This window comes from Patella vulgata, chromosome 4 (assembly GCF_932274485.2).
Source record: "Patella vulgata chromosome 4, xgPatVulg1.2, whole genome shotgun sequence".
In the NCBI taxonomy this organism is placed as follows: domain Eukaryota; kingdom Metazoa; phylum Mollusca; class Gastropoda; family Patellidae; genus Patella; species Patella vulgata.
In genome coordinates this window covers 26,460,390-26,472,889 of record NC_065882.2, presented here as the reverse complement: position 1 = coordinate 26,472,889, position 12,500 = coordinate 26,460,390, and the positions used below count along the sequence as shown (strand labels likewise).

The 12,500-nt window shown below is 41.0% G+C and overlaps 9 non-coding genes and 1 pseudogene across 9 annotated transcripts in view; all 10 read right to left on the bottom strand.

Annotated features, from left to right (window-relative positions):
- Window positions 1–5,067: 5,067 nt before the first annotated feature.
- On the bottom strand, window positions 5,068–5,213 carry LOC126819883 (U2 spliceosomal RNA; annotated as a pseudogene).
- Window positions 5,214–5,833: 620 nt separating this feature from the next.
- On the bottom strand, window positions 5,834–6,025 carry LOC126819898 (U2 spliceosomal RNA). Its single transcript, XR_007679850.1, has one exon. It is a non-coding gene; the product is annotated as a U2 spliceosomal RNA (small nuclear RNA).
- Window positions 6,026–6,644: 619 nt separating this feature from the next.
- LOC126819897 (U2 spliceosomal RNA) lies at window positions 6,645–6,836 on the bottom strand. The gene has a single exon (XR_007679849.1). It is a non-coding gene; the product is annotated as a U2 spliceosomal RNA (small nuclear RNA).
- Window positions 6,837–7,456: 620 nt separating this feature from the next.
- LOC126819896 (U2 spliceosomal RNA) lies at window positions 7,457–7,648 on the bottom strand. Its single transcript, XR_007679848.2, has one exon. It is a non-coding gene; the product is annotated as a U2 spliceosomal RNA (small nuclear RNA).
- A 619-nt stretch (window positions 7,649–8,267) lies between these two features.
- On the bottom strand, window positions 8,268–8,459 carry LOC126819895 (U2 spliceosomal RNA). The gene has a single exon (XR_007679847.1). It is a non-coding gene; the product is annotated as a U2 spliceosomal RNA (small nuclear RNA).
- Window positions 8,460–9,078: 619 nt separating this feature from the next.
- On the bottom strand, window positions 9,079–9,270 carry LOC126819894 (U2 spliceosomal RNA). Its single transcript, XR_007679846.1, has one exon. It is a non-coding gene; the product is annotated as a U2 spliceosomal RNA (small nuclear RNA).
- Window positions 9,271–9,890: 620 nt separating this feature from the next.
- LOC126819892 (U2 spliceosomal RNA) lies at window positions 9,891–10,082 on the bottom strand. The gene has a single exon (XR_007679844.2). It is a non-coding gene; the product is annotated as a U2 spliceosomal RNA (small nuclear RNA).
- Window positions 10,083–10,700: 618 nt separating this feature from the next.
- LOC126819891 (U2 spliceosomal RNA) lies at window positions 10,701–10,892 on the bottom strand. Its single transcript, XR_007679843.1, has one exon. It is a non-coding gene; the product is annotated as a U2 spliceosomal RNA (small nuclear RNA).
- Window positions 10,893–11,511: 619 nt separating this feature from the next.
- LOC126819890 (U2 spliceosomal RNA) lies at window positions 11,512–11,703 on the bottom strand. The gene has a single exon (XR_007679842.1). It is a non-coding gene; the product is annotated as a U2 spliceosomal RNA (small nuclear RNA).
- A 619-nt stretch (window positions 11,704–12,322) lies between these two features.
- The window catches only part of LOC126819885 (U2 spliceosomal RNA), a 192-nt gene continuing 14 nt past the window's right edge, over window positions 12,323–12,500 (bottom strand). The window contains exon 1 of the small nuclear RNA XR_007679839.1: window positions 12,323–12,500. This exon is cut by the window's right edge and continues 14 nt beyond it. This is a non-coding gene — a small nuclear RNA (U2 spliceosomal RNA).

The following is a 12,500-nucleotide window of genomic DNA, read 5'->3' as shown; positions in this document are numbered from 1 at the left end:
ACCCTTCTTTTAACAAAATAAAACTATAATAACGTAGAGCTTTTACTTCCCACCGCAGACGATTTTAAAAACCAAACACAAAACCAAAATACAGTTGAACAAAACGCAGAAATGTGTAATGGGAGACAACTCCATTTGAAAAAAACATACCAAAAAGACAACTCTTTGGAGAAATTAAAAATTAAACACTAGCTTTTCTCTGTCAGTGTCGCAAAACATGCCAGAGACAAGCCAGTAATGATAAAAATTCATAGCTGATAATCTAGATTTATCAACAGTAATTCGAAATCTTAACTTTTCAATAAATTGAGAAATGATTGCTTGAGAAGTTACTGACTTTGACCTGAAACGTGCATCATTTCTATTACCCCATATTACTTGTTTTGCCAAATTAACTAAAACTAGTATGACTTCAAGCTGAAATTTAGAAAGTTTCGGGAAATTTAGATATCGAATAAGCTTGAAATCTAATTTAATTTTACCTAACGTCAGTATATTAACCATATTTCGAATTACTCCCCAGAGAGGATGAACTTTATCACAATAATAAAATATATGCTCTACAGTCTCAACCTGGTCACAGAAGGCACACTTTTTTTCAAGAGTGTGTCTTCTACAAAATAAAGTCCACATAGTGGGAACAATATCATGGACCAGGCGCCATGCTAAACTACGTGCTTGGGGATCAACAAAACTGTTATTTACGTTACGCCAAACTAGATTAAAATCTATTTGCGGTAGATTCCTGACAACCGCCAATTCTGTAAAAATAGAAGTTAGTAATAAATCATAAAATTGTTTAGTTGTACACTCGCCATGCCAAACAAAATCTGGGTACAACTCTGAAAATGTTTCGACAGCAGTCAAACAGCCCTTATAAAATGTCGGAATAACTTGGCCATGGGGAACGGAATTTGAAGCTAAACTGGAATCTAAATTTTTCAAACTATGACCAAGCCAATACTTTGCAAAGTAGTTCCACTTGACGTTTTTACTATTTATAATATTATGTACATGCTTGAGCCGTAGAGCTAAAATCTTATAATATATATGTACAACAGATAAACCACCATATCTACGATCATGGAATAAGATCTGACGCTTGAGTGGCTCAAACTTCTTAGTCCCCCAAATAAATTTAAACATTGAAGAATTAAAACGTTTGAGATACCCAGCCGGCAGATCTACGATCGTACTCACATACCACAATTTAGAACAGGCTAAAACTTTAACAATGTTAGCGCGTCCAAATATGGACATATCTCTTTTTTCATAAGTAAATAACACGCGTTGAAAGTTATTACAAATTTTGCTCCAATTATCGTCGGCAGTAATATCATGCCCGAAACGAACTCCTAGAATTTTCTGAGACTCGACCCAACTAACGCCAAACTGTTGAGTCGAGTTTTTTAAATTGCCAAAAGCTAAAACCATTGTCTTCGTCTTATTTAAACGTGCACCAGAACCTTTTCCATACTTTTCATATGTTGCAAGTAAATGCTCCACACTACTCAGATTAGAACAAATTCCAGTAACATCGTCTGCGTAAGCCGTTGCCTTAGCGTCCTCTATACACCCGGGAATTTTAATTCCCTTGATATGTAAGTCTTTACGGATTCGTATGAGAAACGGTTCCAATACAAGTACGTACAACAAGGGAGATAATGAACATCCCTGTCGTACTGAACGAGTAACTGGAAACATCTCTGATACGAAACCGTTAACAATAACTGAGCTATTAACATCTTTATAAAGCAAGCGAACCCATCTCATAAAAGATGGGCCGAAATTAAATTTAGAAAGTGCCGAAAAAAGAAAACCATGATCTACACGATCAAAAGCTTTCTGACTGTCTATATTAACAAACGCACAGTCAAGCTGTTTTTGTTTGACATAGTCAATTATATTTCTAATAAAATGAAGATTATCTGAAATAGTCCGACCAGGTACAGAACAAGTCTGATCAGGACCAACTATTTCAGAAATCACCGAACTCAGCCGTCGTTGTATGACCTTAGATAAAATCTTATAGTCAATATTTAAAAGAGATATGGGACGCCAATTTTTCATAAATTGAGAGTTATTACGGTCCTTGCACAGGAGAGTTATATAAGACAATCTCTGACTAGGACAAAGGAAACCATTATCAAAAGATGAATTATATAACTCCACCAATACAGGACCAAATAAATCTATAAAATATAAATAAAACTCCCTTGATAAACCATCACTACCTGGGCTCCTATCACTATTCATATTTTTGAGTGAATTTTGAATTTCATTTAAAGTGATATAACCTTCACAGCTTTCTGAAACATCATTGTCTAAACCCGGTAAATCAGCTAAAAACTCATTACACAGTGTAATATCGATACTCTCCCTAGTAAATAAATCTAAATAAAAGTTACGAGCGATTTCTAATAATTTTGAATTCTCCGAATAAGTAATATTGTCCAAATCTTGTAATTGTGTAATAATTTTATCCTTACCACGTTTCGTCTCCTTCTCTAAGAAGTATTTAGTGGGTTTTTCGTTATTATCAAGATAATCAGATTTGGACCGAATTAAGCACCCCCTGTCATCAGCCAAAGCAAGGGCATTTAACTCTTTTTTGATAGAATTTATCTGATCTAAATAATCGCCTCTATTATTATATTCAGCCAAAACTAATTCCGTGTAACGTCTCTCAAGATCTCTCTTACGAGAGTTTTTAAATTTAGATTTACGCTTACAGTAAGCCAATGTAAATTTCTTAATCTCTAATTTAGCATGTTCCCACCATTCATGTGTAATATTTTGATTTTGGATGAACTCTTGCCAAAAACACCTAAACTCCAAATTATAAGAGCCATCATCTAAAACAGAATTATTAAATTTCCAATAACCAGGTCCGATAGAACGCGCGTTATCTAATATAACGTTAATACCAATAACATCATGATCTGAGAAATGACAAGGCCAAACATTGTGATTTTTGAGACAACGAGAAGCAAATCTGCTTGAAATATAAAAGCGATCAATACGCGTACTCACATTAGGTCCTCTCCATGTAGTTATAATCTTCTTAGGATGCAGGTACCGAAAAGCGTCTACCAACTCGAAATCTTGAATAATCTTTCTCATCTGTACACGCCCCTCAGTACCTGAGTCTGGATTTCCACCAATCTTATCCAGCGACGAATCCATAATAAAATTAAAATCACCTGCTAAAATAAGAAAATGGGAAGTAACACAATATTTATATAAGTAATCAAAAAAAGCTCTACGTTCAGGACAAGAAGGGCTAGATGCATATATATTTAAAATTCTGAAATTAACTCCCCTTATTGAGATGTCTATATACACCATACGACCCGAATGGTCAAAATCAAATTTAATAATTTCAAAATCAAGGTTGTTATTAATTAAAATACCTACCCCATATTGGCGATTGCACCCGAAGCTCCATATCGCCTTATACCCGCACATACTCTCAATTTTCATACCTTCATTCACCGATTCAACGTGACTCTCTTGCACCAAACATACATCCGGATTCACACTCTTCAACTCTCTCACAAACATTCTCTTCCTATGGAGCTTCCCCATCCCATTCACATTGAGTGAAACAATCTTTAAAAAGCTCTCCATTATATTTTAATTAATAACAACCCTAAAAAGAGAAAACACAAAATTAAAATATGAACAGAAAAATATAAAAATACAAACCAAGAAACATAAGCCAAGTCATTATAGAACATAACAAACTTGGCTAAAAATAGAACGTACACACTGACGGGGAATACCCGACAAGACACGCCTTGACAGACCCGATGTGTATACAACACTCGACTAACGACTGCTAAGCTATACACCTGGCAGGTCGCTAGCCGGCGTGTAAAAACAAAGCACATTAAAGAGACAGCGTTTCTTAAAACTGAAAATAAAATATAAATTAAACACCGAAAACAATAAACTAATAGGTATAACCTCGGATAGTCCTGGGGCATAGCGTGGGTCGTTAAGGGGGAATGGTCAATTAGAATAGTCGGGGGGCAGTCCAAATCGTTCGCTGTTAGTAACTTTAAATTCATTATTTACGTTTGTCTTTTTTTTTGGATTTAATCTCATATTCTGCCATCTCCTTGATCTGAGCTCCTTTCCTTTTTGCCTTTTCCCTCTCTGCTTTCCTATTCTCATTCTCTTCATTTGCCACTTGTTCCGGCCAAGAATCAGAAAACGCAATTTTTTCAATTAACGCGGCCTCGGCTTCAATAACTCTATCGGTCTCACCTTTACTTTCTGTAATTGCACTATTATTTTCCATACTTTCCTCCTTCTCTTCCTCTCCATCTATTTTCTCATTTCCATCTTCATTAGTTTCACTCATTACCTGTTCACCTTCCCTGAAACTAAACTCACTATCTGAGTCACTTTCACTTGAAGAAATGATGTTATTATTATTCACCACCCTAGACGAATATAATTTGGGATCTTGAAAATTATTGTTGTAATTTGCACAACTCCCCGCAACATGCCCCAGACATCGACATCTTAAGCACAATGGAGCCCTATCTCTCGAAGTTATTAAAAGTTTGTAGGCCCCATTCTCCGATTCAAGAAAATGGGGGACTGCCGCCATCTTATCTTCCCTCATCTCCATTTTTACTACTTTAATACCATTTTTAAGGTTCATGGCTCCTGGTTCCGACGAAGCTAATTCGGTAATGCTAATGATACGGCCATGCGCTTCAAACACCTGGGCTAAAACACTGTTTTTCAAAAAGCGTGGGGCCCGATGAACCCTAAACTCAACCCGTCGCTTATCGCTAGGAGAAAACTCAAATTTCGATCGTCCATTTTCATAGCTACCGGCTATATCTAACAGTTCAACATCATTCTTAGATGATACAGTTACAAACCACTCCCTAAACGTGCCCCTTTTATCTATAGCGATGATGTTTTCTCTGGGAATAATTGTAGAAACAGCGTTAACAATACCTGTTCTCCATACTTTATCTTCACCAGAAACAAATACACGAACTGTTCTTTCTAAAATATCGCGGTCAATATCGCCATCGTTAATATGAAACTTCGCAGTAAACGCGCTCATCGTGGCGCCAAGGTAAAAACCGCTTACCTTGGCGGAACCCTCTAAAAAAATCGCGACTATCCCTGGCCGGGACGTTCACAGATACTACACTTTGATCTTAGCCAAAAGGCCGAGAAGCGATGCCGAAGAAAGTTTGATTTCCGTGCTATGGTCGTGCATACCACGCTCGAGATGATTGAATTGCCCGGTCAGATTTCACTGTGTGGCTGAGGTGTTAAATATGTACATGCTGTTTATGTGCCCTCAAAGTATAGCCATTTTGAAGCATATAAATGTGGTCGGTTTCTGATCTGCATCCATGCGCGAGTGAAATATAAATTAATGATATTTCCTCTCCAACCTTGCGTCCAGCGAGCTTAACCAGGGCTGCGTGGGCAACTTTACCAGACTTATATGTACATGTACGTATATTGTACGTTTTGTTGAACTTCCGACCCTGTCTCAAGAAAAAAAAAAAAACCCAGAAAAGAAAGAGAGGGATAGGGAGAGGAGAGGGGAGGCGAGATGGTGGTGTGGTGTGGTGTGGCGGGGGAGGAGGGGGCGGGGTGGATAGTAGAATAGAAGGCGGATAATATGACACCAAGAAAAGTTCAAGTCAACAAATTTTGTTTTGTTTTGTGTACGTGATGTTTGTCGAATGCACGAAATACAGAGCATAATAATATTTATACGTGTGTGTGGGATGGTTGTATTTCTTTTTGTACGGGGAATTGGTCAATTTCACTCTTTTCAAATTTTAACAAGGGGTGGGCCACGCCTGGAGATACTGCAATACCAGGGCAACCCGTGATGAGGGCGGAGCAAGCCCCGACACCTCATCTCGGTCCAAAAATCAGTTTAATATCGAAGTACCCCATTGGGGTACGTATCAGATATTAAGCTGATAAGAACAGATACTACACTTTGATCTTAGCCAAAAGGCCGAGAAGCGATGCCGAAGAAAGTTTGATTTCCGTGCTATGGTCGTGCATACCACGCTCGAGATGATTGAATTGCCCGGTCAGATTTCACTGTGTGGCTGAGGTGTTAAATATGTACATGCTGTTTATGTGCCCTCAAAGTATAGCCATTTTGAAGCATATAAATGTGGTCGGTTTCTGATCCGCATCCATGCGCGAGTGAAATATAAATTAATGATATTTCCTCTCCAACCTTGCGTCCAGCGAGCTTAACCAGGGCTGCGTGGGCAACTTTACCAGACTTATATGTACATGTACGTATATTGTACGTTTTGTTGAACTTCCGACCCTGTCTCAAGAAAAAAAAAAAACCCAGAAAAGAAAGAGAGGGATAGGGAGAGGAGAGGGGAGGCGAGATGGTGGTGTGGTGTGGTGTGGCGGGGGAGGAGGGGGCGGGGTGGATAGTAGAATAGAAGGCGGATAATATGACACCAAGAAAAGTTCAAGTCAACAAATTTTGTTTTGTTTTGTGTACGTGATGTTTGTCGAATGCACGAAATACAGAGCATAATAATATTTATACGTGTGTGTGGGATGGTTGTATTTCTTTTTGTACGGGGAATTGGTCAATTTCACTCTTTTCAAATTTTAACAAGGGGTGGGCCACGCCTGGAGATACTGCAATACCAGGGCAACCCGTGATGAGGGCGGAGCAAGCCCCGACACCTCATCTCGGTCCAAAAATCAGTTTAATATCGAAGTACCCCATTGGGGTACGTATCAGATATTAAGCTGATAAGAACAGATACTACACTTTGATCTTAGCCAAAAGGCCGAGAAGCGATGCCGAAGAAAGTTTGATTTCCGTGCTATGGTCGTGCATACCACGCTCGAGATGATTGAATTGCCCGGTCAGATTTCACTGTGTGGCTGAGGTGTTAAATATGTACATGCTGTTTATGTGCCCTCAAAGTATAGCCATTTTGAAGCATATAAATGTGGTCGGTTTCTGATCTGCATCCATGCGCGAGTGAAATATAAATTAATGATATTTCCTCTCCAACCTTGCGTCCAGCGAGCTTAACCAGGGCTGCGTGGGCAACTTTACCAGACTTATATGTACATGTACGTATATTGTACGTTTTGTTGAACTTCCGACCCTGTCTCAAGAAAAAAAAAAAAACCCAGAAAAGAAAGAGAGGGATAGGGAGAGGAGAGGGGAGGCGAGATGGTGGTGTGGTGTGGTGTGGCGGGGGAGGAGGGGGCGGGGTGGATAGTAGAATAGAAGGCGGATAATATGACACCAAGAAAAGTTCAAGTCAACAAATTTTGTTTTGTTTTGTGTACGTGATGTTTGTCGAATGCACGAAATACAGAGCATAATAATATTTATACGTGTGTGTGGGATGGTTGTATTTCTTTTTGTACGGGGAATTGGTCAATTTCACTCTTTTCAAATTTTAACAACGGGTGGGCCACGCCTGGAGATACTGCAATACCAGGGCAACCCGTGATGAGGGCGGAGCAAGCCCCGACACCTCATCTCGGTCCAAAAATCAGTTTAATATCGAAGTACCCCATTGGGGTACGTATCAGATATTAAGCTGATAAGAACAGATACTACACTTTGATCTTAGCCAAAAGGCCGAGAAGCGATGCCGAAGAAAGTTTGATTTCCGTGCTATGGTCGTGCATACCACGCTCGAGATGATTGAATTGCCCGGTCAGATTTCACTGTGTGGCTGAGGTGTTAAATATGTACATGCTGTTTATGTGCCCTCAAAGTATAGCCATTTTGAAGCATATAAATGTGGTCGGTTTCTGATCTGCATCCATGCGCGAGTGAAATATAAATTAATGATATTTCCTCTCCAACCTTGCGTCCAGCGAGCTTAACCAGGGCTGCGTGGGCAACTTTACCAGACTTATATGTACATGTACGTATATTGTACGTTTTGTTGAACTTCCGACCCTGTCTCAAGAAAAAAAAAAAACCCAGAAAAGAAAGAGAGGGATAGGGAGAGGAGAGGGGAGGCGAGATGGTGGTGTGGTGTGGTGTGGCGGGGGAGGAGGGGGCGGGGTGGATAGTAGAATAGAAGGCGGATAATATGACACCAAGAAAAGTTCAAGTCAACAAATTTTGTTTTGTTTTGTGTACGTGATGTTTGTCGAATGCACGAAATACAGAGCATAATAATATTTATACGTGTGTGTGGGATGGTTGTATTTCTTTTTGTACGGGGAATTGGTCAATTTCACTCTTTTCAAATTTTAACAAGGGGTGGGCCACGCCTGGAGATACTGCAATACCAGGGCAACCCGTGATGAGGGCGGAGCAAGCCCCGACACCTCATCTCGGTCCAAAAATCAGTTTAATATCGAAGTACCCCATTGGGGTACGTATCAGATATTAAGCTGATAAGAACAGATACTACACTTTGATCTTAGCCAAAAGGCCGAGAAGCGATGCCGAAGAAAGTTTGATTTCCGTGCTATGGTCGTGCATACCACGCTCGAGATGATTGAATTGCCCGGTCAGATTTCACTGTGTGGCTGAGGTGTTAAATATGTACATGCTGTTTATGTGCCCTCAAAGTATAGCCATTTTGAAGCATATAAATGTGGTCGGTTTCTGATCCGCATCCATGCGCGAGTGAAATATAAATTAATGATATTTCCTCTCCAACCTTGCGTCCAGCGAGCTTAACCAGGGCTGCGTGGGCAACTTTACCAGACTTATATGTACATGTACGTATATTGTACGTTTTGTTGAACTTCCGACCCTGTCTCAAGAAAAAAAAAAAACCCAGAAAAGAAAGAGAGGGATAGGGAGAGGAGAGGGGAGGCGAGATGGTGGTGTGGTGTGGTGTGGCGGGGGAGGAGGGGGCGGGGTGGATAGTAGAATAGAAGGCGGATAATATGACACCAAGAAAAGTTCAAGTCAACAAATTTTGTTTTGTTTTGTGTACGTGATGTTTGTCGAATGCACGAAATACAGAGCATAATAATATTTATACGTGTGTGTGGGATGGTTGTATTTCTTTTTGTACGGGGAATTGGTCAATTTCACTCTTTTCAAATTTTAACAAGGGGTGGGCCACGCCTGGAGATACTGCAATACCAGGGCAACCCGTGATGAGGGCGGAGCAAGCCCCGACACCTCATCTCGGTCCAAAAATCAGTTTAATATCGAAGTACCCCATTGGGGTACGTATCAGATATTAAGCTGATAAGAACAGATACTACACTTTGATCTTAGCCAAAAGGCCGAGAAGCGATGCCGAAGAAAGTTTGATTTCCGTGCTATGGTCGTGCATACCACGCTCGAGATGATTGAATTGCCCGGTCAGATTTCACTGTGTGGCTGAGGTGTTAAATATGTACATGCTGTTTATGTGCCCTCAAAGTATAGCCATTTTGAAGCATATAAATGTGGTCGGTTTCTGATCTGCATCCATGCGCGAGTGAAATATAAATTAATGATATTTCCTCTCCAACCTTGCGTCCAGCGAGCTTAACCAGGGCTGCGTGGGCAACTTTACCAGACTTATATGTACATGTACGTATATTGTACGTTTTGTTGAACTTCCGACCCTGTCTCAAGAAAAAAAAAAAAACCCAGAAAAGAAAGAGAGGGATAGGGAGAGGAGAGGGGAGGCGAGATGGTGGTGTGGTGTGGTGTGGCGGGGGAGGAGGGGGCGGGGTGGATAGTAGAATAGAAGGCGGATAATATGACACCAAGAAAAGTTCAAGTCAACAAATTTTGTTTTGTTTTGTGTACGTGATGTTTGTCGAATGCACGAAATACAGAGCATAATAATATTTATACGTGTGTGTGGGATGGTTGTATTTCTTTTTGTACGGGGAATTGGTCAATTTCACTCTTTTCAAATTTTAACAAGGGGTGGGCCACGCCTGGAGATACTGCAATACCAGGGCAACCCGTGATGAGGGCGGAGCAAGCCCCGACACCTCATCTCGGTCCAAAAATCAGTTTAATATCGAAGTACCCCATTGGGGTACGTATCAGATATTAAGCTGATAAGAACAGATACTACACTTTGATCTTAGCCAAAAGGCCGAGAAGCCATGCCGAAGAAAGTTTGATTTCCGTGCTATGGTCGTGCATACCACGCTCGAGATGATTGAATTGCCCGGTCAGATTTCACTGTGTGGCTGAGGTGTTAAATATGTACATGCTGTTTATGTGCCCTCAAAGTATAGCCATTTTGAAGCATATAAATGTGGTCGGTTTCTGATCCGCATCCATGCGCGAGTGAAATATAAATTAATGATATTTCCTCTCCAACCTTGCGTCCAGCGAGCTTAACCAGGGCTGCGTGGGCAACTTTACCAGACTTATATGTACATGTACGTATATTGTACGTTTTGTTGAACTTCCGACCCTGTCTCAAGAAAAAAAAAAACCCAGAAAAGAAAGAGAGGGATAGGGAGAGGAGAGGGGAGGCGAGATGGTGGTGTGGTGTGGTGTGGCGGGGGAGGAGGGGGCGGGGTGGATAGTAGAATAGAAGGCGGATAATATGACACCAAGAAAAGTTCAAGTCAACAAATTTTGTTTTGTTTTGTGTACGTGATGTTTGTCGAATGCACGAAATACAGAGCATAATAATATTTATACGTGTGTGTGGGATGGTTGTATTTCTTTTTGTACGGGGAATTGGTCAATTTCACTCTTTTCAAATTTTAACAAGGGGTGGGCCACGCCTGGAGATACTGCAATACCAGGGCAACCCGTGATGAGGGCGGAGCAAGCCCCGACACCTCATCTCGGTCCAAAAATCAGTTTAATATCGAAGTACCCCATTGGGGTACGTATCAGATATTAAGCTGATAAGAACAGATACTACACTTTGATCTTAGCCAAAAGGCCGAGAAGCGATGCCGAAGAAAGTTTGATTTCCGTGCTATGGTCGTGCATACCACGCTCGAGATGATTGAATTGCCCGGTCAGATTTCACTGTGTGGCTGAGGTGTTAAATATGTACATGCTGTTTATGTGCCCTCAAAGTATAGCCATTTTGAAGCATATAAATGTGGTCGGTTTCTGATCTGCATCCATGCGCGAGTGAAATATAAATTAATGATATTTCCTCTCCAACCTTGCGTCCAGCGAGCTTAACCAGGGCTGCGTGGGCAACTTTACCAGACTTATATGTACATGTACGTATATTGTACGTTTTGTTGAACTTCCGACCCTGTCTCAAGAAAAAAAAAAAACCCAGAAAAGAAAGAGAGGGATAGGGAGAGGAGAGGGGAGGCGAGATGGTGGTGTGGTGTGGTGTGGCGGGGGAGGAGGGGGCGGGGTGGATAGTAGAATAGAAGGCGGATAATATGACACCAAGAAAAGTTCAAGTCAACAAATTTTGTTTTGTTTTGTGTACGTGATGTTTGTCGAATGCACGAAATACAGAGCATAATAATATTTATACGTGTGTGTGGGATGGTTGTATTTCTTTTTGTACGGGGAATTGGTCAATTTCACTCTTTTCAAATTTTAACAAGGGGTGGGCCACGCCTGGAGATACTGCAATACCAGGGCAACCCGTGATGAGGGCGGAGCAAGCCCCGACACCTCATCTCGGTCCAAAAATCAGTTTAATATCGAAGTACCCCATTGGGGTACGTATCAGATATTAAGCTGATAAGAACAGATACTACACTTTGATCTTAGCCAAAAGGCCGAGAAGCGATGCCGAAGAAAGTTTGATTTCCGTGCTATGGTCGTGCATACCACGCTCGAGATGATTGAATTGCCCGGTCAGATTTCACTGTGTGGCTGAGGTGTTAAATATGTACATGCTGTTTATGTGCCCTCAAAGTATAGCCATTTTGAAGCATATAAATGTGGTCGGTTTCTGATCCGCATCCATGCGCGAGTGAAATATAAATTAATGATATTTCCTCTCCAACCTTGCGTCCAGCGAGCTTAACCAGGGCTGCGTGGGCAACTTTACCAGACTTATATGTACATGTACGTATATTGTACGTTTTGTTGAACTTCCGACCCTGTCTCAAGAAAAAAAAAAAACCCAGAAAAGAAAGAGAGGGATAGGGAGAGGAGAGGGGAGGCGAGATGGTGGTGTGGTGTGGTGTGGCGGGGGAGGAGGGGGCGGGGTGGATAGTAGAATAGAAGGCGGATAATATGACACCAAGAAAAGTTCAAGTCAACAAATTTTGTTTTGTTTTGTGTACGTGATGTTTGTCGAATGCACGAAATACAGAGCATAATAATATTTATACGTGTGTGTGGGATGGTTGTATTTCTTTTTGTACGGGGAATTGGTCAATTTCACTCTTTTCAAATTTTAACAAGGGGTGGGCCACGCCTGGAGATACTGCAATACCAGGGCAACCCGTGATGAGGGCGGAGCAAGCCCCGACACCTCATCTCGGTCCAAAAATCAGTTTAATATCGAAGTACCCCATTGGGGTACGTATCAGATATTAAGCTGATAAGAACAGATACTACACTTTGATCTTAGCCAAAA